This window comes from Pinus tabuliformis, chromosome 9, assembly GCF_031772625.1.
Source record: "Pinus tabuliformis cultivar Carrire ecotype Pingquan chromosome 9, CPIR1, whole genome shotgun sequence".
Classification (NCBI taxonomy): Eukaryota; Viridiplantae; Streptophyta; class Pinopsida; order Pinales; family Pinaceae; genus Pinus; species Pinus tabuliformis.
In genome coordinates, this window is record NC_142307.1 from 1,022,760,802 (window position 1) to 1,022,783,055 (window position 22,254).

Here is a 22,254-nt window from a genome sequence, read left to right on the forward strand (position 1 = left end):
ATAGTGGGTGATTTCAATGCTAGGACTGTGAGTGAGTAAGCTAGCATTCTTTGTTGTAAAGATGATTGTGACCTTATTTGGCTTACAAAAGAAAGTAATCATCAGTGGGAAAGGATTTTAGAGGACAAGGGCTACAATCTCTTTGGTGAACAATTGCTTACTCTATGTGGGGCCTTTGACTTAGTCATTTGTAATGGCTTGACTAGATGGGCAAAGTCCGGTTATTTCACTAGCAATACTTACAATGGAGCAAGTGTGGTAGATTATGTAATATGCTCGCATGGTTTGTGTGAGAAAATGGAAGAAGTTTTGGTTGGAGATCTGCTGTGGGATTTGAAATCAGATCACAAGCCAATTTATTTATGTTTCTCTTGGATTGGAAAGAAACAATTAGAGTCAAAAATTCAGTGTGTCCAACAAAATCTCCCACAGGGCAGAATTCTTTTGACCCCATAAAATTGTAATACCTTCAAAATGACGCTAGAGAGGCTCTTTGAGAAGGAGAAAAATACAATTCATAGTCATGAATTAACACATTTAATTCAATGCGCACTTGCAAAGCGCAAAAGAACCAAAATTAAGAAGTCTGAAACAGAATGCTTTCCGGTTAATGTTTGGTTTGACGAGGAAAGCAAAAAGGCAAGGAGAATGTGAAAGAGTCAAACAAGGATAACATAGAGCTCAAATCTTACAAGCAGTTATTAAGCAAGAAAAAGGTTGATTTCATGGTTTCAAGCAGGGAAGAACTAATCTTCCTTGGGAAAAATAATCCCAGATTATTTTGGAAGGAGCTCCAACCAAAAAAGATACAAATTGGAAATAATATTACAGCTTCTAAATGGTTTGACTATGCAAGACAACTCTATGAGCAGGTTCCCAAGGTTGACCCTCCCCCCTTGGTCAACACTGATATTGAACTCTTCACGGTACAAGAGGTAGATGGGTATCGAGAAGTTGGGTGTTGGAAAAGCAAAAGACTTAGTTGAACTCCAAGCAAAATATCTAAAGTGGGGCTCAAAGATTCTTCCACCTCACATTACAAAAATCTTCAACAACATCATACAACAAGGGCTCCCCACAGATTGGACAACTAGTCTGGCAATACCTCTTTTCAAGAGCGGTGACGTCAATAATCCCTCCAATTATAGGACCATCATGATAAACCCTTTGTTTTCAAAGCTATTTGGAATCATGCTAGAAAACAAAATTAGCATGTGGGTAGAAGAAAGAGATAAGCGTGCTAAAGGGCAAGCAGGTTTTAGACCTAAGCATTCCACAGCTAATCATTGCATAACTTAAAGGCACATCATTGAAAAAGTTTGGGAGAAAAAGGAAGAAGTATTTTGTTGCTTTGTTGATTTCAGAAAACGTTTGACTCGGTTCCTAGGGATAAACTTTGGCAGAGAATGGAGGAACTTGGGGTTCCTAAACATTTGAGAGCAGCTATGCATAGGCTGTATGAAGAGGTGAAAGTCAAAATTAGAATTTTAGCAGGCATTTTTGAAAGTTTTAGAAGCGATATCGGGGTCAAGCAAGGTTGCCCACTGTCTCCTACGCTTTTTGGTTTATATATCGACAATATTGAGGAGTGGTTAAATTCGCAAGGGGGTGATGGTATCTATTTGTGCAAGTTTGTTATAAGGCTTATTTTATATGCAGATGACCTTATTCTGATTGCTAAAACGGCTCTTGGTTTGCAAGAGCACTTACTATCCCTTGAGCATTTTTGTAGAAGTGTGGGGATGCAAGTCAATATCAGCAAAACGAATGTAGTGGTCTTCTCTAAGAAAAGAAAACATAACCAACATAAGTTCTACTTTGAAGGCAACATTCTGGAAGAAGTTGCAGATTACAAATACCTCGGAATTGACTTCAACAAAAATCTAAGCTGGAATGGTTGTAGAAAGAAAAAAACTTTGGGGGGTTGGAAAGCATTTTATGCTTTTCAAAATAGGTGTAGAGAGGCAGAGTTATGGGACTAGAAGACCACTCAAACTCTTTTTGGGCTTCTAGTGATTCCGGTGACTCTCTATGGTTGTGAACTGTGGGTTAGCAGTACCTCCGACATGCAGTGGAGACAAATTGAGAAAATTCAGAAGCGTTTGATTACAAACAAATTTAGTGCGTCAGTTAATCTGTCAAGCTGAGATTGGATGGCTTGCAAGGATTGTTCAAGTTTTTCAATCTTCTCATTGGCCATAGTTTGAGCTCTAGTTTCTACCATGCACCGATCTTATGTACTTGAAATTTGGGACCGCCCGATTTTTTTTCACTGACAATTGAATGGTACCACCTTGCTTAGCTCATCGTCCTGATTCTTATGGGCTAGATCACCAATAAGCGCCCCGGGAAGTTTTACTCCTTTCTTAGGAATACTGCAGTAGCCGAATCCCCAAAATGTCAATGCTGCCAAAAGTCCTGCGAAAATCACGCCCCGGTATAGGAACCCCACACAACTACTCAGATCTGGTGGATCTGAGAGATCTGAATGGTTGATCGGATAGCTCTGAGCGGCGGCACCGACTGCTGTTGTGGATCTGATGGATTGGAAAGGCTGGTCTGCTAACTCGGAACTGCGGGACTGATGTCTGCTGCTGCTGCAACCCCACTTGTGAGATCTGATCTGGCAGAGATTATGCGTGATCCCGAGATAGAAAAGGGAACTATGGTCTCGAGGAGTGTCAGGTGCTACAGATCGCAATATACATAAGGGTCTGACAGTAGTACTCGGCCCAATGTTTCAGGGCTCTAACTAAGGAGGATCAACCGTACCCTTAGCCGTACAACTCGACTACCCTATCGTACGGGCAAGTAATCTCTCCGAGTGCTGTTCTCGGTGTACTGTAGCAGCAAGACGACCGACGGTTTATCTATGGTGAGGTTTCAAAGGAGCTAGGGGGCTTTCGATATACCCAGAGGGTACTTGGAAGACAGTCTGTGCACGATTCTATCTAATGCGCTACTACTCGAAGGGGTACCCACAGGGGTTACAAGGGAGTCCAACAAGCGTGACCACCTCTTATATTTCCTGCGTGCATGCCTCCCCAAATCCGTAGGTTTATGCGCTCAACGACAGATCCCGTGGTTTAAAGATGCCGGAACACGTCTCTAGCCAAAAAAAAGTTTGCTAAGAAATGGAGATCCCACCGGCCCTGGAAAGAGCTCTGATACCACTTGTTATGCTCTTAACTTTCAAGACGATATCGGAATACAGAATATGCGAAGAAATATACCCAGAACTTAGAATAGTGAGAAACAACAGCAGGTATTTTATTATTCAGAAAGCAACGTTCACTTGCCTCTTCGAGGGGGCAACCTCCAATAAAGCAGAGCTCGATTACAAAATAAGACACGATGTTCCTCGCAGGGAGTCTCTATCCTTTATATATGACTCATACATGCAATACCATGGATCAATACCATGGTTCTTATTAATACCATCTATCTAATACCATGGCCCATTTGCAACTAACTGTGGTCCCGTCATTAATTGCGGGTTAACCACTTACAATTATTAATATGGGCTTTATTAATTCCTTACTTAACTATAACTATGACTCGATCCTACTACATGAATAAGGGGGTTAGGGTGGGACCCTAACAGAGGCAGAGTTATGGGACTAGAAGACCACTCAAACTCTTTTTGGGCTCTAGCGATTCCGGTGATTCTCTATGGTTGTGAACTGTGGGCTAGCAGTACCTCCGACATGCAGTGGAGACAATTTGAGAAAATTCAGAAGCGTTTGACTACAAACAAATTTAAGATTAAAAGTGCAGTTCCTTATGATATCTTGTTAAGTGAAACAGGGACTGCTCCTATTGAAGCAATTGCTATGGTGCGAGTCACAAGGTATTTAAAAAAAATTGAGCAAATGGAAGAGGGTAAATGGCCTAAGGTTATCTTTAATGATAGATTGTGCAAGAGCAAAAAAACTTGGACGTAGCAAAATAACACATGGTTTAGTAAATGGGGTATTTGCTTGAACGCGTGTCCCATAAACAACAAAGAGATAAAAGCTTTTGTTATGGAAAAGTTCCACAAACATACTTGGGATAAGGAGCCAGGAGAAAAGAAAAATTATTATATTGAAGTGTTTAATCCCACTCATAATCATCAACCAAAAGCACACATAGAGGTCAATATCTCTTGGAGGGCCAAAATTCTTATTGCTCAGTTAAGGACTAATTCTCATCAACTCCGTTGTGAAACAGAGCGCTGGAAAAGGCCAAAAGAAGTGTGGGAGGAAAGGGTATGCATATTTTGTTCTTTCGGAAAAGTGGAAACAGAAAAAACATTTCATTTTAGAATGTGAGGCCTTCAAAGACAACAAGCAAAGTTATGCATATATACTAGCAGCTAACTCTTGGGATAATCTATTTAGCGAGGGGTTTGTCGAGAAGCTTGGAGCATTTATTGTGAAGCTTCACAGAAAAAGGGTCGAATACATCAAGCAGATGAAGAAGCAATATGTCCCATCGGCTATCTTTAGCCTTGTGGACATTAAAATGATTTCTTTCTTCTTTATTTTTTTCTACATTCTCATTATAGTGTCTCATAACGGATCAACCAACGCAAACTACGGGCCACACTATTGGAGTAATGTGCACACATTCTGCTGAAATAGTGAACGTAGTCAAAATTTCTGTATGTTTGTATTTTATTTAATATTTTTTTTATGAATTTGATTTTAAATTTGTGAGTGGAGATTCATATTGTTAAAATCTTTTTGAAATACATTGTTTATTTTATCTAGTGGACACTTTATTCATTTATTTTGAGCGATTAGAAAATAAATACATGATAATAGTGTATTATAGTGAGTATTCATCATATTTTAAATAAAGAGATTGGATTAGAGTAATTGTCATTTTTAATGTGATTTTTGATCTTGTAGATTTTTTTTTTTTTTATTTTGGATTAATTTTTTTTATCTAATAGTCTTGAAGATGAACCACATTATTCGAATTGAATCTGTAATTTAAAATATGTATGTTATGGATTAGGGAGACAAATCCCTTTAAATAACTCTACTCATAAAAACCTCCATTCAAATAGAATATAACTATTAAAATAAAATAAATGGTCAAAAATCAGAATATTATTAAGTATTAAATTAATTTAAAAGTCATAAAAAACTATCTATTGAATTAAAACAATAAAAATAAATAAACTTTAAAAGGAGAAGAAAATTAATAAGAGAAGGAGGGATTGTTAGATAAATAGAGAAATTTGATTAATTGTTATATATATGTATATGTTATATTATACATGAATTATTGTATGATTTATAATTTATAATATTTATATTATATATTAAATGAATTAATTATATATGTTTTATAAAAAAAATATTATATTATATATTAAATAAAATAATATATGTAAATATTATTATAGAGTGTATTAAAAGGGGAAGAAAGAAAACATTTAGAGAAGAATGACAAGAAGAAGGAGAAGGATGGAGAAGGATACATAAGATAAAGGGAGGATAAAAGATAAAGAAAATGAATAATATGAGGGGTTAGTAGAAGAACAAGATTATAGAGTAAGTTGATGGATTATTGGTTTCCACGAGTGTTTGAGTTTATAGTCATCTTCCCTGTTGAAGTTATTAGGGTGTTTTTCGATCTCTAAAGCTTCCCCGGTGATTCAAGTATTATGAAAAGAGATGCAATCAAGGATCCGTGCTTGGTCAAAACAAACAAGGTGCCTGGTGTTGAAGGAGTGCTCAGCAATGGCAGACTTAGTGATCTGAATGTTGGGAAAACTTGTTAATGCTATGCAAGCTCCCTCATTGGTATAAAAAAAAATGTGTTTAGGATCATCTCAAATTAACCAAAATGTGAGGAATTATGTGTTAAGTGTTGAGTGTCTTTTATGAGCAATTTATGAGGTTAATTAGTTGTTTAAAACACATATACAACAAGTAAATTGCAGAGAAATAAAACACAACAACTCATAACACAAAGTTGATAAAGGAGTTCACCCCTCCTGGGCTACATCTCCTTAGACCTGCTTCAATGGCTAGGCCCTCTTTGGATTAATGGTCAATTCTTTGATTACATGCACCTGCAGTGCTCCAATGGCTTTTCAACCTGCTCCATTGGATTCAGAAGACCCAAAACCCCAAAAATGACTATCCAAGCTCTGTAATTGGACTTCAATTGATCTAGGCTTGACCTTCTCTCCTGGTGGCCCTAGGCTTCCTTAAACTTCAAAGTAGAAAAATCACGTACATAAGTGCCTTTATGCCTCTGCAACCTATTCCATTGTGTTCAGAGCATCCAAATCATTTAGGAATGACTCTTTTTGAGACAAAATTGGTTGAATTTAGAAAAAGTTATGGTCTCTTCAGTTTTCCCTGGGAAAACTCCACCAAATCTAAAGAAACTCCAATTAGCCCCGCCAAAATTGGAGCAACGCCGGATTTGTCAGACCTGATAAAATCATCGCCAGCTGCCAGCTAGCACCCTCCGTGTTCAACACTGGGTCGTATGGCACCCATGGAACCGGGGCTGGTCCCCTTGGGCTGGCCCCTTACCTCCAAACTCATCAACATTAACATTTAAATATTAACGAAAATGTTTATGGTTAAGTCAAATGGTGGCGGCATAGTGGTAAAGCATGGGGCTTATGTGGGTGAGGTTGTGGGGTTCAACTCTGCCATCCTGCCAAATAACATTTTACATGACTTTTGAGAGGGCACGTGGCGGCCCCTGGGCTTACCACGTGTCAGCCTCTCATTGGTCCACCTAAAATGCCCTTGACCAATAACATGTCGACACTTGTCACAATCTGATTGAGCCACCTGTCGAAATATTCCAAGGAATATCCCTTGTAATATTATTTTTACTGACTGGGCTGTACGAATGCTTAGTCAGCATCCCAGTCAGTGATGTACCCAAAATTTTGCTTGTTTGACAAAGCGGACAAAAGTCTCTATCTTTCTCATACGAGCTCCGTTTTGAGTGAAACAAGTTGCATTGGGATCATATCGCCGAGAAGGACGCAGTCGTTCAATTTTTTAGTGATTCTGATCTCTTTGATTTTTGAGCAAACTTTTTGCCCCTAATCTAGATTCCGATCACTCCTTCCCACTAATAGGTTTTTGGACCCACAAAAGTTGGTTATCTGATGAGAGATGAATACTCTTCTCCTTCCTAAGTTTATCAATTGTTTCTACTTGGAAAAATCTCCATGACAACCACTTGGGTTCACTGACATGCCTTGCCTTGCAAATGGCTTCGTACTTCAACCAATGTTCTCCTTTTATTACTCACCCAATCCAACACTTGTTGGCTGCTTACCGATTAAACACCCTGTTGTACCAAAGCGATCCCTCGGTGCTTGGAAAGTTAATTGATGGCCTTCCCACTGAGAATCATGTTCCTCATTTGAAACACATGCATTTGATGCAAGCTTGTCCTTAGAAAGCACTTTTCCAACTTATGTCCCTCTGAGTGAACTACAGCAATGAGTTCCAATATCAGTAATAACAAGAAAATAAATGACCATTCTTTTACCTCCATGGTTCCAAATTCCACATCTGAAAGAATGCATTTGCCATCTCTTTCGCTTCTTGGAGTCAACACATCAAATGGTCTACAATGGTTGCAATTTTTTTTGGCATTTTTGTCTACTTTCTCTTCTTGATTCCATCATTCTCCAGTATTAACATGATGCTCATGCCATGATTTGAGAATGAAGGCTAATCATGAGCCTTTTGCTCAAGCACGGACTTTCCAAAATCCCGCGACATCTTGTCACAAGAAACACCATTAACCTTGAAAAACACTCATGCAAGAATATAACTTGACGACCTCTTCCTTTTGCTTCTTCAAAGCAACAAATGTCACATCATGTGAACATCGCCATGTACTCTTACATCTTGGTGTATAAACCATCGACTAAACACAAGTCGACAAAACATGCTTCTTCAAACAACTAACTTTCAAGTCAAGAAAAAGCATGTACAACAACTTGACGATTTACAACAAGAATTCCACATTCTCATGAAACAATTCGTCACATCTCCCTTTCATCTTTGGAGACAAAATCAACTCTTCCAAGTCAATATAACATACATGTAATAATCAATTGACCACACAAGCTGACACTCATGTATGTGCAAATGATCAACATTCTCAAGTTGACAACTGATGAAAGGTGGTTTTCCCCTTGATGAAAGGAGATTTTGGGGCAAGGCAAAATCCCCTTTCATTTACAAATTTCGATCCTGAGGCCTGTGGGTTATGAGCCCACTCTTTATCGGAAGCATTAAACATTGCTCTTAGCCTCAAAACCCGGGACCATACAACATATCAGAATACATGGATGCACAGGAAATACATGGAAAACCCGACCCGAAACACTTAAGGTCGGACTTCAAAATTATACACCCACATTCAAAACTCCATCGGATCCGTCAAAGTCCAAAGCTTTTCTACTGCTCCAATCGTTCATTATCTCTAATCTCCAATTGGCGCTATATCGGCCTATCGCTTATCGGCCATCGACACATCACATTCCCCGAAATCCGATCACTGATCAAATTAGGATCGTCGATCCTGTCTCCGATCCAACGGTCCTCGTTTAATCACAAAACCGCTATCACATCATCTCTTCGGTCGGTTCTGATATCGTTCCAATGGGTTTTCTCCGATGCGATATATCGACGATCGCTCATCAGCATTTCTTGAAGCGTGAGGCCCGTCCCTTTGTAAACCATATTTGCGATGCAATATTGATCCGACTCTGTCCTCAGCGATATGATCCCGTCCGTTGACCATATCGATCCAACGGATCTTGTGTATTGACCCATCCATTCCTCTTTGGCTTGGTATCGTTTGCCTTTGATGGATCTCTGCGTTAAAACATGGATCTGCCACATTCATTTAAGCATGCGACACAACAGTTAATTCTATATCTTTAGATTCACAATCGATCCTACAGTGATCGATGGTCGACCAACAATCTCACAACACAGGATTTAACTCATTTGTGAAATAAACACATAGGCGTACAATATCAACACTGAAACACACTTTTATATAATACATCTACAGGCTTTTATTTCAGCCTAAGGCATTTCAGCCTTAAGAACAGTTCTCCTTCGATTACATTTTGATCACTATGTTCTCACAAATTTCTAGTTGTCACTCTGTATTCCTCTCCCTGTCTGTCTCACGATATATATATATAGAACACACAGGTTCATCGTTACAAAAATATTAGATCAGATCACTAAAAGGATCCGATCAATCCTATCCTTGATTTCCTCTCACAAATCACTCAACAATGCATACATGGCAGATAATTACAGATGAAAAGTCTTCTAGAGACTCTATTAATTCCATCAAATTAGCTCTATTTTAAATAAATTTTTCCCGGTTTACTCCAATGGTCCACGTCTCCTCCTTCTCCGCTTTAAAATTTGCATTTTTATTAAGAGGGGTCAGATGCTCCTGCATCAGACTCCCGAGGCACAAAAATTTATGACCTCCTAGTCATATGCTTCTCCTTATCCCTTAGCAATTCTACCCACTTCTCAGTGGAACTGCCTTCATGATCTTCTGTGAGCTGCAACCAACCTCTGTAGTAACAGTCTTCTCTGCTACACGATACCTCACCAAGCTTTCTCCTCTGAGCTTTAGTCTTTTGGCATCCTTCTAGTTCTCTCCTCTGGAACCAATTGAGCACTCCTTACTCTAGGTTGTTGCAAGTCTTCTCACCTTCTATTGTCGCTATCTGCACGATAGTAAAGACCATAAACTCACCATACTTCAACAACTATACCTCTTCTCCTTCTGCTTGCAAACTCTTCCTCCTTCTCGCAGGAAATCTTCTTCCCTTTCCCTGCTCTGATACCACTTGATGAAAGGTGGTTTTCTCCTTGATGAAAGGAGATTTTGGGGTAAGGCAAAATCCCCTTTCATTTACAAATTTTGATCCTAAGGCTTGTGGGTTATGAGCCCACTCTTTATCGGAAGCGTTAAACATTGCACTCAGCCTCAAAACTCGGGACCATACAACATATCAGAATACATGGATGCATAAGAAATACACGAAAAACCCGACACGAAACACTTAAGGCCGGACTTCACAATTATACACCCGCGTTCAGAACTCCATCGGATCTATCCAGGTCCAAAACTTTTCTGCAATTTCGATCGTTTGTTATCTTCAATCTCTGATCGACGCTATATCGGCGATATCGCTTATCGGCCATCAACACATCGTATTCCCTGAAATCCGATCACCGATCAAATCAGGACCGTCGATCCTATCTCCGACCTGACGATCCTCGTTCAATCGCAAAACCGCTATCACATCATCTCTTCAGCCGCTTCCGATATCGTTCCAATGGGTTTTCTTCGATGCGATATATCGACGATTGCTCATCAGCATTTCTTGAAGCCTGAGGCTCGTCCCTTTGTAAACCATATTTGTCGATGCGATATTGATGCGACTCTGTCCTTAGCGATATGATCATGTCCATTGATCATATCGATCCGACGGATCATGTGTATTGACCCATCCATTCCTCTTTGGCTTGGTCTCGTTCGCCTTTGATGGATCTCTTTGTTAAAACACAAATCTGCCACATTCATTTAAGCATGCAACATAACAGTTAATTCTATATCTTTAGATCGCCATCGATCCTACAGTGATCAATGGTTTATTACCGATCTCGCAACACGAGATTTAACTCATTTATGAAATACACACACAGGCGTACAATATCAACACTGAAACACATTTTTATATTATACATCTACAGACTTCTATTACAATCTAAGGCGTTTTAGCCTTAGGAACAGTTCTCCTTCGATTACATTTTGATCACTCTGTTCTCACAAATTTCTATCTGTCACTCTGTATTCAGAAGTTTTGGTTGGAGATCTGCTGTGGGATTTGAAATCAGATCACAAGCCAATTTATTTATGTTTCTCTTGGATTGGAAAGAAACAATTAGAGTCAAAAATTCAGTGTGTCCAACAAAATCTCCCACAGGGCAGAATTCTTTTGACCCCATAAAATTGTAATACCTTCAAAATGACGCTAGAGAGGCTCTTTGAGAAGGAGAAAAATACAATTCATAGTCATGAATTAACACATTTAATTCAATGCGCACTTGCAAAGCGCAAAAGAACCAAAATTAAGAAGTCTGAAACAGAATGCTTTCCGGTTAATGTTTGGTTTGACGAGGAAAGCAAAAAGGCAAGGAGAATGTGAAAGAGTCAAACAAGGATAACATAGAGCTCAAATCTTACAAGCAGTTATTAAGCAAGAAAAAGGTTGATTTCATGGTTTCAAGCAGGGAAGAACTAATCTTCCTTGGGAAAAATAATCCCAGATTATTTTGGAAGGAGCTCCAACCAAAAAAGATACAAATTGGAAATAATATTACAGCTTCTAAATGGTTTGACTATGCAAGACAACTCTATGAGCAGGTTCCCAAGGTTGACCCTCCCCCCTTGGTCAACACTGATATTGAACTCTTCACGGTACAAGAGGTAGATGGGTATCGAGAAGTTGGGTGTTGGAAAAGCAAAAGACTTAGTTGAACTCCAAGCAAAATATCTAAAGTGGGGCTCAAAGATTCTTCCACCTCACATTACAAAAATCTTCAACAACATCATACAACAAGGGCTCCCCACAGATTGGACAACTAGTCTGGCAATACCTCTTTTCAAGAGCGGTGACGTCAATAATCCCTCCAATTATAGGACCATCATGATAAACCCTTTGTTTTCAAAGCTATTTGGAATCATGCTAGAAAACAAAATTAGCATGTGGGTAGAAGAAAGAGATAAGCGTGCTAAAGGGCAAGCAGGTTTTAGACCTAAGCATTCCACAGCTAATCATTGCATAACTTAAAGGCACATCATTGAAAAAGTTTGGGAGAAAAAGGAAGAAGTATTTTGTTGCTTTGTTGATTTCAGAAAACGTTTGACTCGGTTCCTAGGGATAAACTTTGGCAGAGAATGGAGGAACTTGGGGTTCCTAAACATTTGAGAGCAGCTATGCATAGGCTGTATGAAGAGGTGAAAGTCAAAATTAGAATTTTAGCAGGCATTTTTGAAAGTTTTAGAAGCGATATCGGGGTCAAGCAAGGTTGCCCACTGTCTCCTACGCTTTTTGGTTTATATATCGACAATATTGAGGAGTGGTTAAATTCGCAAGGGGGTGATGGTATCTATTTGTGCAAGTTTGTTATAAGGCTTATTTTATATGCAGATGACCTTATTCTGATTGCTAAAACGACTCTTGGTTTGCAAGAGCACTTACTATCCCTTGAGCATTTTTGTAGAAGTGTGGGGATGCAAGTCAATATCAGCAAAACGAATGTAGTGGTCTTCTCTAAGAAAAGAAAACATAACCAACATAAGTTCTACTTTGAAGGCAACATTCTGGAAGAAGTTGCAGATTACAAATACCTCGGAATTGACTTCAACAAAAATCTAAGCTGGAATGGTTGTAGAAAGAAAAAAACTTTGGGGGGTTGGAAAGCATTTTATGCTTTTCAAAATAGGTGTAGAGAGGCAGAGTTATGGGACTAGAAGACCACTCAAACTCTTTTTGGGCTTCTAGTGATTCCGGTGACTCTCTATGGTTGTGAACTGTGGGTTAGCAGTACCTCCGACATGCAGTGGAGACAAATTGAGAAAATTCAGAAGCGTTTGATTACAAACAAATTTAGTGCGTCAGTTAATCTGTCAAGCTGAGATTGGATGGCTTGCAAGGATTGTTCAAGTTTTTCAATCTTCTCATTGGCCATAGTTTGAGCTCTAGTTTCTACCATGCACCGATCTTATGTACTTGAAATTTGGGACCGCCCGATTTTTTTTCACTGACAATTGAATGGTACCACCTTGCTTAGCTCATCGTCCTGATTCTTATGGGCTAGATCATCAATAAGCGCCCCGGTCCTGATGAAGTTTTACTCCTTTCTTAGGAATACTGCAGTAGCCGAATCCCCAAAATGTCAATGCTGCCAAAAGTCCTGCGAAAATCACGCCCCGGTATAGGAACCCCACACAACTACTCAGATCTGGTGGATCTAAGAGATCTGAATGGTTGATCGGATAGCTCTGAGCGGCGGCACCGACTGCTGTTGTGGATCTGATGGATTGGAAAGGCTGGTCTGCTAACTCGGAACTGCGGGACTGATGTCTGCTGCTGCTGCAACCCCACTTGTGAGATCTGATCTGGCAGAGATTATGCGTGATCCCGAGATAGAAAAGGGAACTATGGTCTCGAGGAGTGTCAGGTGCTACAGATCGCAATATACATAAGGGTCTGACAGTAGTACTCGGCCCAATGTTTCAGGGCTCTAACTAAGGAGGATCAACCGTACCCTTAGCCGTACAACTCGACTACCCTATCGTACGGGCAAGTAATCTCTCCGAGTGCTGTTCTCGGTGTACTGTAGCAGCAAGACGACCGACGGTTTATCTATGGTGAGGTTTCAAAGGAGCTAGGGGGCTTTCGATATACTCAGAGGGTACTTGGAAGACAGTCTGTGCACGATTCTATCTAATGCGCTACTACTCGAAGGGGTACCCACAGGGGTTACAAGGGAGTCCAACAAGCGTGACCACCTCTTATATTTCCTGCGTGCATGCCTCCCCAAATCCGTAGGTTTATGCGCTCAACGACAGATCCCGTGGTTTAAAGATGCCGGAACACGTCTCTAGCCAAAAAAAAGTTTGCTAAGAAATAGAGATCCCACCGGCCCTGGAAAGAGCTCTGATACCACTTGTTATGCTCTTAACTTTCAAGACGATATCGGAATACAGAATATGCGAAGAAATATACCCAGAACTTAGAATAGTGAGAAACAACAGCAGGTATTTTATTATTCAGAAAGCAACGTTCACTTGCCTCTTCGAGGGGGCAACCTCCAATAAAGCAGAGCTCGATTACAAAATAAGACACGATGTTCCTCGCAGGGAGTCTCTATCCTTTATATATGACTCATACATGCAATACCATGGATCAATACCATGGTTCTTATTAATACCATCTATCTAATACCATGGCCCATTTGCAACTAACTGTGGTCCCGTCATTAATTGCGGGTTAACCACTTACAATTATTAATATGGGCTTTATTAATTCCTTACTTAACTATAACTATGACTCGATCCTACTACATGAATAAGGGGGTTAGGGTGGGACCCTAACAGAGGCAGAGTTATGGGACTAGAAGACCACTCAAACTCTTTTTGGGCTCTAGCGATTCCGGTGATTCTCTATGGTTGTGAACTGTGGGCTAGCAGTACCTCCGACATGCAGTGGAGACAATTTGAGAAAATTCAGAAGCGTTTGACTACAAACAAATTTAAGATTAAAAGTGCAGTTCCTTATGATATCTTGTTAAGTGAAACAGGGACTGCTCCTATTGAAGCAATTGCTATGGTGCGAGTCACAAGGTATTTAAAAAAAATTGAGCAAATGGAAGAGGGTAAATGGCCTAAGGTTATCTTTAATGATAGATTGTGCAAGAGCAAAAAAACTTGGACGTAGCAAAATAACACATGGTTTAGTAAATGGGGTATTTGCTTGAACGCGTGTCCCATAAACAACAAAGAGATAAAAGCTTTTGTTATGGAAAAGTTCCACAAACATACTTGGGATAAGGAGCCAGGAGAAAAGAAAAATTATTATATTGAAGTGTTTAATCCCACTCATAATCATCAACCAAAAGCACACATAGAGGTCAATATCTCTTGGAGGGCCAAAATTCTTATTGCTCAGTTAAGGACTAATTCTCATCAACTCCGTTGTGAAACAGAGCGCTGGAAAAGGCCAAAAGAAGTGTGGGAGGAAAGGGTATGCATATTTTGTTCTTTCGGAAAAGTGGAAACAGAAAAAACATTTCATTTTAGAATGTGAGGCCTTCAAAGACAACAAGCAAAGTTATGCATATATACTAGCAGCTAACTCTTGGGATAATCTATTTAGCGAGGGGTTTGTCGAGAAGCTTGGAGCATTTATTGTGAAGCTTCACAGAAAAAGGGTCGAATACATCAAGCAGATGAAGAAGCAATATGTCCCATCGGCTATCTTTAGCCTTGTGGACATTAAAATGATTTCTTTCTTCTTTATTTTTTTCTACATTCTCATTATAGTGTCTCATAACGGATCAACCAACGCAAACTACGGGCCACACTATTGGAGTAATGTGCACACATTCTGCTGAAATAGTGAACGTAGTCAAAATTTCTGTATGTTTGTATTTTATTTAATATTTTTTTTATGAATTTGATTTTAAATTTGTGAGTGGAGATTCATATTGTTAAAATCTTTTTGAAATACATTGTTTATTTTATCTAGTGGACACTTTATTCATTTATTTTGAGCGATTAGAAAATAAATACATGATAATAGTGTATTATAGTGAGTATTCATCATATTTTAAATAAAGAGATTGGATTAGAGTAATTGTCATTTTTAATGTGATTTTTGATCTTGTAGATTTTTTTTTTTTTTATTTTGGATTAATTTTTTTTATCTAATAGTCTTGAAGATGAACCACATTATTCGAATTGAATCTGTAATTTAAAATATGTATGTTATGGATTAGGGAGACAAATCCCTTTAAATAACTCTACTCATAAAAACCTCCATTCAAATAGAATATAACTATTAAAATAAAATAAATGGTCAAAAATCAGAATATTATTAAGTATTAAATTAATTTAAAAGTCATAAAAAACTATCTATTGAATTAAAACAATAAAAATAAATAAACTTTAAAAGGAGAAGAAAATTAATAAGAGAAGGAGGGATTGTTAGATAAATAGAGAAATTTGATTAATTGTTATATATATGTATATGTTATATTATACATGAATTATTGTATGATTTATAATTTATAATATTTATATTATATATTAAATGAATTAATTATATATGTTTTATAAAAAAAATATTATATTATATATTAAATAAAATAATATATGTAAATATTATTATAGAGTGTATTAAAAGGGGAAGAAAGAAAACATTTAGAGAAGAATGACAAGAAGAAGGAGAAGGATGGAGAAGGATACATAAGATAAAGGGAGGATAAAAGATAAAGAAAATGAATAATATGAGGGGTTAGTAGAAGAACAAGATTATAGAGTAAGTTGATGGATTATTGGTTTCCACGAGTGTTTGAGTTTATAGTCATCTTCCCTGTTGAAGTTATTAGGGTGTTTTTCGATCTCTAAAGCTTCCCCGGTGATTCAAGTATTATGAAAAGAGATGCAATCAAGGATCCGTGCTTGGTCAAAACAAACAAGGTGCCTGGTGTTGAAGGAGTGCTCAGCAATGGCAGACTTAGTGATCTGAATGTTGGGAAAACTTGTTAATGCTATGCAAGCTCCCTCATTGGTATAACAAAAAATGTGTTTAGGATCATCTCAAATTAACCAAAATGTGAGGAATTATGTGTTAAGTGTTGAGTGTCTTTTATGAGCATTTATGAGGTTAATTAGTTGTTTAAAACACATATACAACAAGTAAATTGCAGAGAAATAAAACACAACAACTCATAACACAAAGTTGATAAAGGAGTTCACCCCTCCTCGGCTACATCTCCTTAGACCTGCTTCAATGGCTAGGCCCTCTTTGGATTAATGGTCAATTCTTTGATTACATGCACCTGCAGTGCTCCAATAGCTTTTCAGCCTGCTCCATTGGATTCAGAAGACCCAAAACCCCCAAAAATGACTATCCAAGCTCTGTAATTTGGACTTCAATTGATCTAGGCTTGACCTTCTCTCCTGGTGGTCCTAGGCTTCCTTAAACTTCAAAGTAGAAAAACCACGTACATAAATGCTTTTATGCCTCTGCAACCTATTCCATTGTGTTCAGAGCATCCAAATCATTTAGGAATGACTCTTTTTGAGACAAAATTGGTTGAATTTAGAAAAAGTTATGGTCTCTTCAGTTTTCCCTGGGAAAACTCCACCAAATCTAAAGAAACTCCAATTAGCCCCGCCAAAATTGGAGCAACGCCGGATTTGTCAGACCTGATAAAATCATCGCCAGCTGCCAGCTAGCACCCTCCGTGTTCAACACTGGGTCGTATGGCACCCATGGAACCGGGGCTGGTCCCCTTGGGCTGGCCCCTTACCTCCAAACTCATCAACATTAACATTTAAATATTAACGAAAATGTTTATGGTTAAGTCAAATGGTGGCGGCATAGTGGTAAAGCATGGGGCTTGTGTGGGTGAGGTTGTGGGGTTCAACTCTGCCATCCTGCCAAATAACATTTTACATGACCTTTGAGAGGGCACGTGGCGGCCCCTGGGCTTGCCACGTGTCAGCCTCTCATTGGTCCACCTAAAATGCCCTTGACCAATAACATGTCGACACTTGTCACAATCTGATTGAGCCACCTGTCGAAATATTCCAAGGAATATTCCTTGGAATATTATTTTTGCTGACTGGGCTGTACGAATGCCTAGTCAGCATCCCAGTCAGCCATGTACCCAAAATTTTGCTTGTTTGACAAAGCGGACAAAAGTCTCTATCTTTCTCATACGAGCTCCGTTTTGAGTGAAACAAGTTGCATTGGGATCATATCGCCGAGAAGGACGCAGTCATTCAAGTTTTGAGTGATTCTGAGCACTTTGATTTTTGAGCAAATTTTTGCCCCTAATCTAGATTCCGATCACTCCTTCCCACTAATAGGTTTTTGGACCCACAAAAGTTGGTTATCTGATGAGAGATGAATACTCTTCTCCTTCCTAAGTTTATCAATTGTTTCTACTTGGAAAAATCTCCATGACAACCACTTGGGTTCACTGACATGCCTTGCCTTGCAAATGGCTTCGTACTTCAACCAATGTTCTCCTTTTATTACTCACCCAATCCAACACTTGTTGGCTGCTTACCGATTAAACACCCTGTTGTACCAAAGCGATCCCTCGGTGCTTGGAAAGTTAATTGATGGCCTTCCCACTGAGAATCATGTTCCTCATTTGAAACACATGCATTTGATGCAAGCTTGTCCTTAGAAAGCACTTTTCCAACTTATGTCCCTCTGAGTGAACTACAGCAATGAGTTCCAATATCAGTAATAACAAGAAAATAAATGACCATTCTTTTACCTCCATGGTTCCAAATTCCACATCTGAAAGAATGCATTTGCCATCTCTTTCGCTTCTTGGAGTCAACACATCAAATGGTCTACAATGGTTGCAATTTTTTTTGGCATTTTTGTCTACTTTCTCTTCTTGATTCCATCATTCTCCAGTATTAACATGATGCTCATGCCATGATTTGAGAATGAAGGCTAATCATGAGCCTTTTGCTCAAGCACGGACTTTCCAAAATCCCGCGACATCTTGTCACAAGAAACACCATTAACCTTGAAAAACACTCATGCAAGAATATAACTTGACGACCTCTTCCTTTTGCTTCTTCAAAGCAACAAATGTCACATCATGTGAACATCGCCATGTACTCTTACATCTTGGTGTATAAACCATCGACTAAACACAAGTCGACAAAACATGCTTCTTCAAACAACTAACTTTCAAGTCAAGAAAAAGCATGTACAACAACTTGACGATTTACAACAAGAATTCCACATTCTCATGAAACAATTCGTCACATCTCCCTTTCATCTTTGGAGACAAAATCAACTCTTCCAAGTCAATATAACATACATGTAATAATCAATTGACCACACAAGCTGACACTCATGTATGTGCAAATGATCAACATTCTCAAGTTGACAACTGATGAAAGGTGGTTTTCCCCTTGATGAAAGGAGATTTTGGGGCAAGGCAAAATCCCCTTTCATTTACAAATTTCGATCCTGAGGCCTGTGGGTTATGAGCCCACTCTTTATCGGAAGCATTAAACATTGCTCTTAGCCTCAAAACCCGGGACCATACAACATATCAGAATACATGGATGCACAGGAAATACATGGAAAACCCGACCCGAAACACTTAAGGTCGGACTTCAAAATTATACACCCACATTCAAAACTCCATCGGATCCGTCAAAGTCCAAAGCTTTTCTACTGCTCCAATCGTTCATTATCTCTAATCTCCAATTGGCGCTATATCGGCCTATCGCTTATCGGCCATCGACACATCACATTCCCCGAAATCCGATCACTGATCAAATTAGGATCGTCGATCCTGTCTCCGATCCAACGGTCCTCGTTTAATCACAAAACCGCTATCACATCATCTCTTCGGTCGGTTCTGATATCGTTCCAATGGGTTTTCTCCGATGCGATATATCGACGATCGCTCATCAGCATTTCTTGAAGCGTGAGGCCCGTCCCTTTGTAAACCATATTTGCGATGCAATATTGATCCGACTCTGTCCTCAGCGATATGATCCCGTCCGTTGACCATATCGATCCAACGGATCTTGTGTATTGACCCATCCATTCCTCTTTGGCTTGGTATCGTTTGCCTTTGATGGATCTCTGCGTTAAAACATGGATCTGCCACATTCATTTAAGCATGCGACACAACAGTTAATTCTATATCTTTAGATTCACAATCGATCCTACAGTGATCGATGGTCGACCAACAATCTCACAACACAGGATTTAACTCATTTGTGAAATAAACACATAGGCGTACAATATCAACACTGAAACACACTTTTATATAATACATCTACAGGCTTTTATTTCAGCCTAAGGCATTTCAGCCTTAAGAACAGTTCTCCTTCGATTACATTTTGATCACTATGTTCTCACAAATTTCTAGTTGTCACTCTGTATTCCTCTCCCTGTCTGTCTCACGATATATATATATAGAACACACAGGTTCATCGTTACAAAAATATTAGATCAGATCACTAAAAGGATCCGATCAATCCTATCCTTGATTTCCTCTCACAAATCACTCAACAATGCATACATGGCAGATAATTACAGATGAAAAGTCTTCTAGAGACTCTATTAATTCCATCAAATTAGCTCTATTTTAAATAAATTTTCCCCGGTTTACTCCAATGGTCCACGTCTCCTCCTTCTCCGCTTTAAAATTTGCATTTTTATTAAGGGGGGTCAGATGCTCCTGCATCAGACTCCCGAGGCACAAAAATTTATGACCTCCTAGTCATATGCTTCTCCTTATCCCTTAGCAATTCTACCCACTTCTCAGTGGAACTGCCTTCATGATCTTCTGTGAGCTGCAACCAACCTCTGTAGTAACAGTCTTCTCTGCTACACGATACCTCACCAAGCTTTCTCCTCTGAGCTTTAGTCTTTTGGCATCCTTCTAGTTCTCTCCTCTGGAACCAATTGAGCACTCCTTACTCTAGGTTGTTGCAAGTCTTCTCACCTTCTATTGTCTCTATCTGCACGATAGTAAAGATCATAAACTCACCATACTTCAACAACTATACCTCTTCTCCTTCTGCTTGCAAACTCTTCCTCCTTCTCGCAGGAAATCTTCTTCCCTTTCCCTGCTCTGATACCACTTGATGAAAGGTGGTTTTCTCCTTGATGAAAGGAGATTTTGGGGTAAGGCAAAATCCCCTTTCATTTACAAATTTTGATCCTAAGGCTTGTGGGTTATGAGCCCACTCTTTATCGGAAGCGTTAAACATTGCACTCAGCCTCAAAACTCGGGACCATACAACATATCAGAATACATGGATGCACAAGAAATACACGAAAAACCCGACACGAAACACTTAAGGCCGGACTTCACAATTATACACCCGCGTTCAGAACTCCATCGGATCTATCCAGGTCCAAAACTTTTCTGCAATTTCGATCGTTTGTTATCTTCAATCTCTGATCGACGCTATATCGGCGATATCGCTTATCGGCCATCAACACATCGTATTCCCTGAAATCCGATCACCGATCAAATCAGGACCGTCGATCCTATCTCCGACCTGACGATCCTCGTTCAATCGCAAAACCGCTATCACATCATCTCTTCAGCCGCTTCCGATATCGTTCCAATGGGTTTTCTTCGATGCGATATATCGACGATTGCTCATCAGCATTTCTTGAAGCCTGAGGCTCGTCCCTTTGTAAACCATATTTGTCGATGCGATATTGATGCGACTCTGTCCTTAGCGATATGATCATGTCCATTGATCATATCGATCCGACGGATCATGTGTATTGACCCATCCATTCCTCTTTGGCTTGGTCTCGTTCGCCTTTGATGGATCTCTTTGTTAAAACACAAATCTGCCACATTCATTTAAGCATGCAACATAACAGTTAATTCTATATCTTTAGATCGCCATCGATCCTACAGTGATCAATGGTTTATTACCGATCTCGCAACACGAGATTTAACTCATTTATGAAATACACACACAGGCGTACAATATCAACACTGAAACACATTTTTATATTATACATCTACAGACTTCTATTACAATCTAAGGCGTTTTAGCCTTAGGAACAGTTCTCCTTCGATTACATTTTGATCACTCTGTTCTCACAAATTTCTATCTGTCACTCTGTATTCCTCTCCCTGTCTGTCTCACGATATATATATATATATATATATATATATATATATATATATATATAGAACATGTAGGTTCATCGTTACAGAAATATTGGATCGGATCATTGAAAGGATCCGATCAATCCTCTCCTTGATTTCCTCTCACAAATCACTCAACAATGGTCCACGTCTCTGATGGTCCACGTCTCCAATGGTCCACGTCTCCTCCTTCTCCGCTTTAAAATTTGCATTTTGATTAAGGGGGATTAGATGCTCCTGCATCAACAACATACATGTTAACAAAGCAATCAACCAACACAAGCCAATCACTCATGCATGTTCAAGAACAATGAAACTATTAAAAATTCCACTATTCACAAACACAAACTCTCATGCATGTATAACAATTCTCAACTCTCTCACAAGTACAAGAATCCCATTGGTATGTACAAGTACTTAAAGAGCTGAAATGACCAAATTTTCTACAATAAAGTGAGTCAACATACTCCCCTTTCGAACACCTTCTTGGCGTAAACATACAAGTTCAAGAATGCAACATGCATGCAAATTTGTAGTTGCAAATTGCTATCTTTGTTGCATCTAAGAGAGTCAAAATGACTCTACTTTTCCAACATCTTGCCTCATGTAATATGCAGCATACTTTCAGGAGAAAAGAAATGCATCCAAATAACAAGGAAATGCATTAATAAGGCAAGATTTGCATCAATTATCAAAAGAAATGCAAGGCCTTAATTAGTTAAGAAATCTAACCATCTCTTTCCAAACCATTTCAATGGTG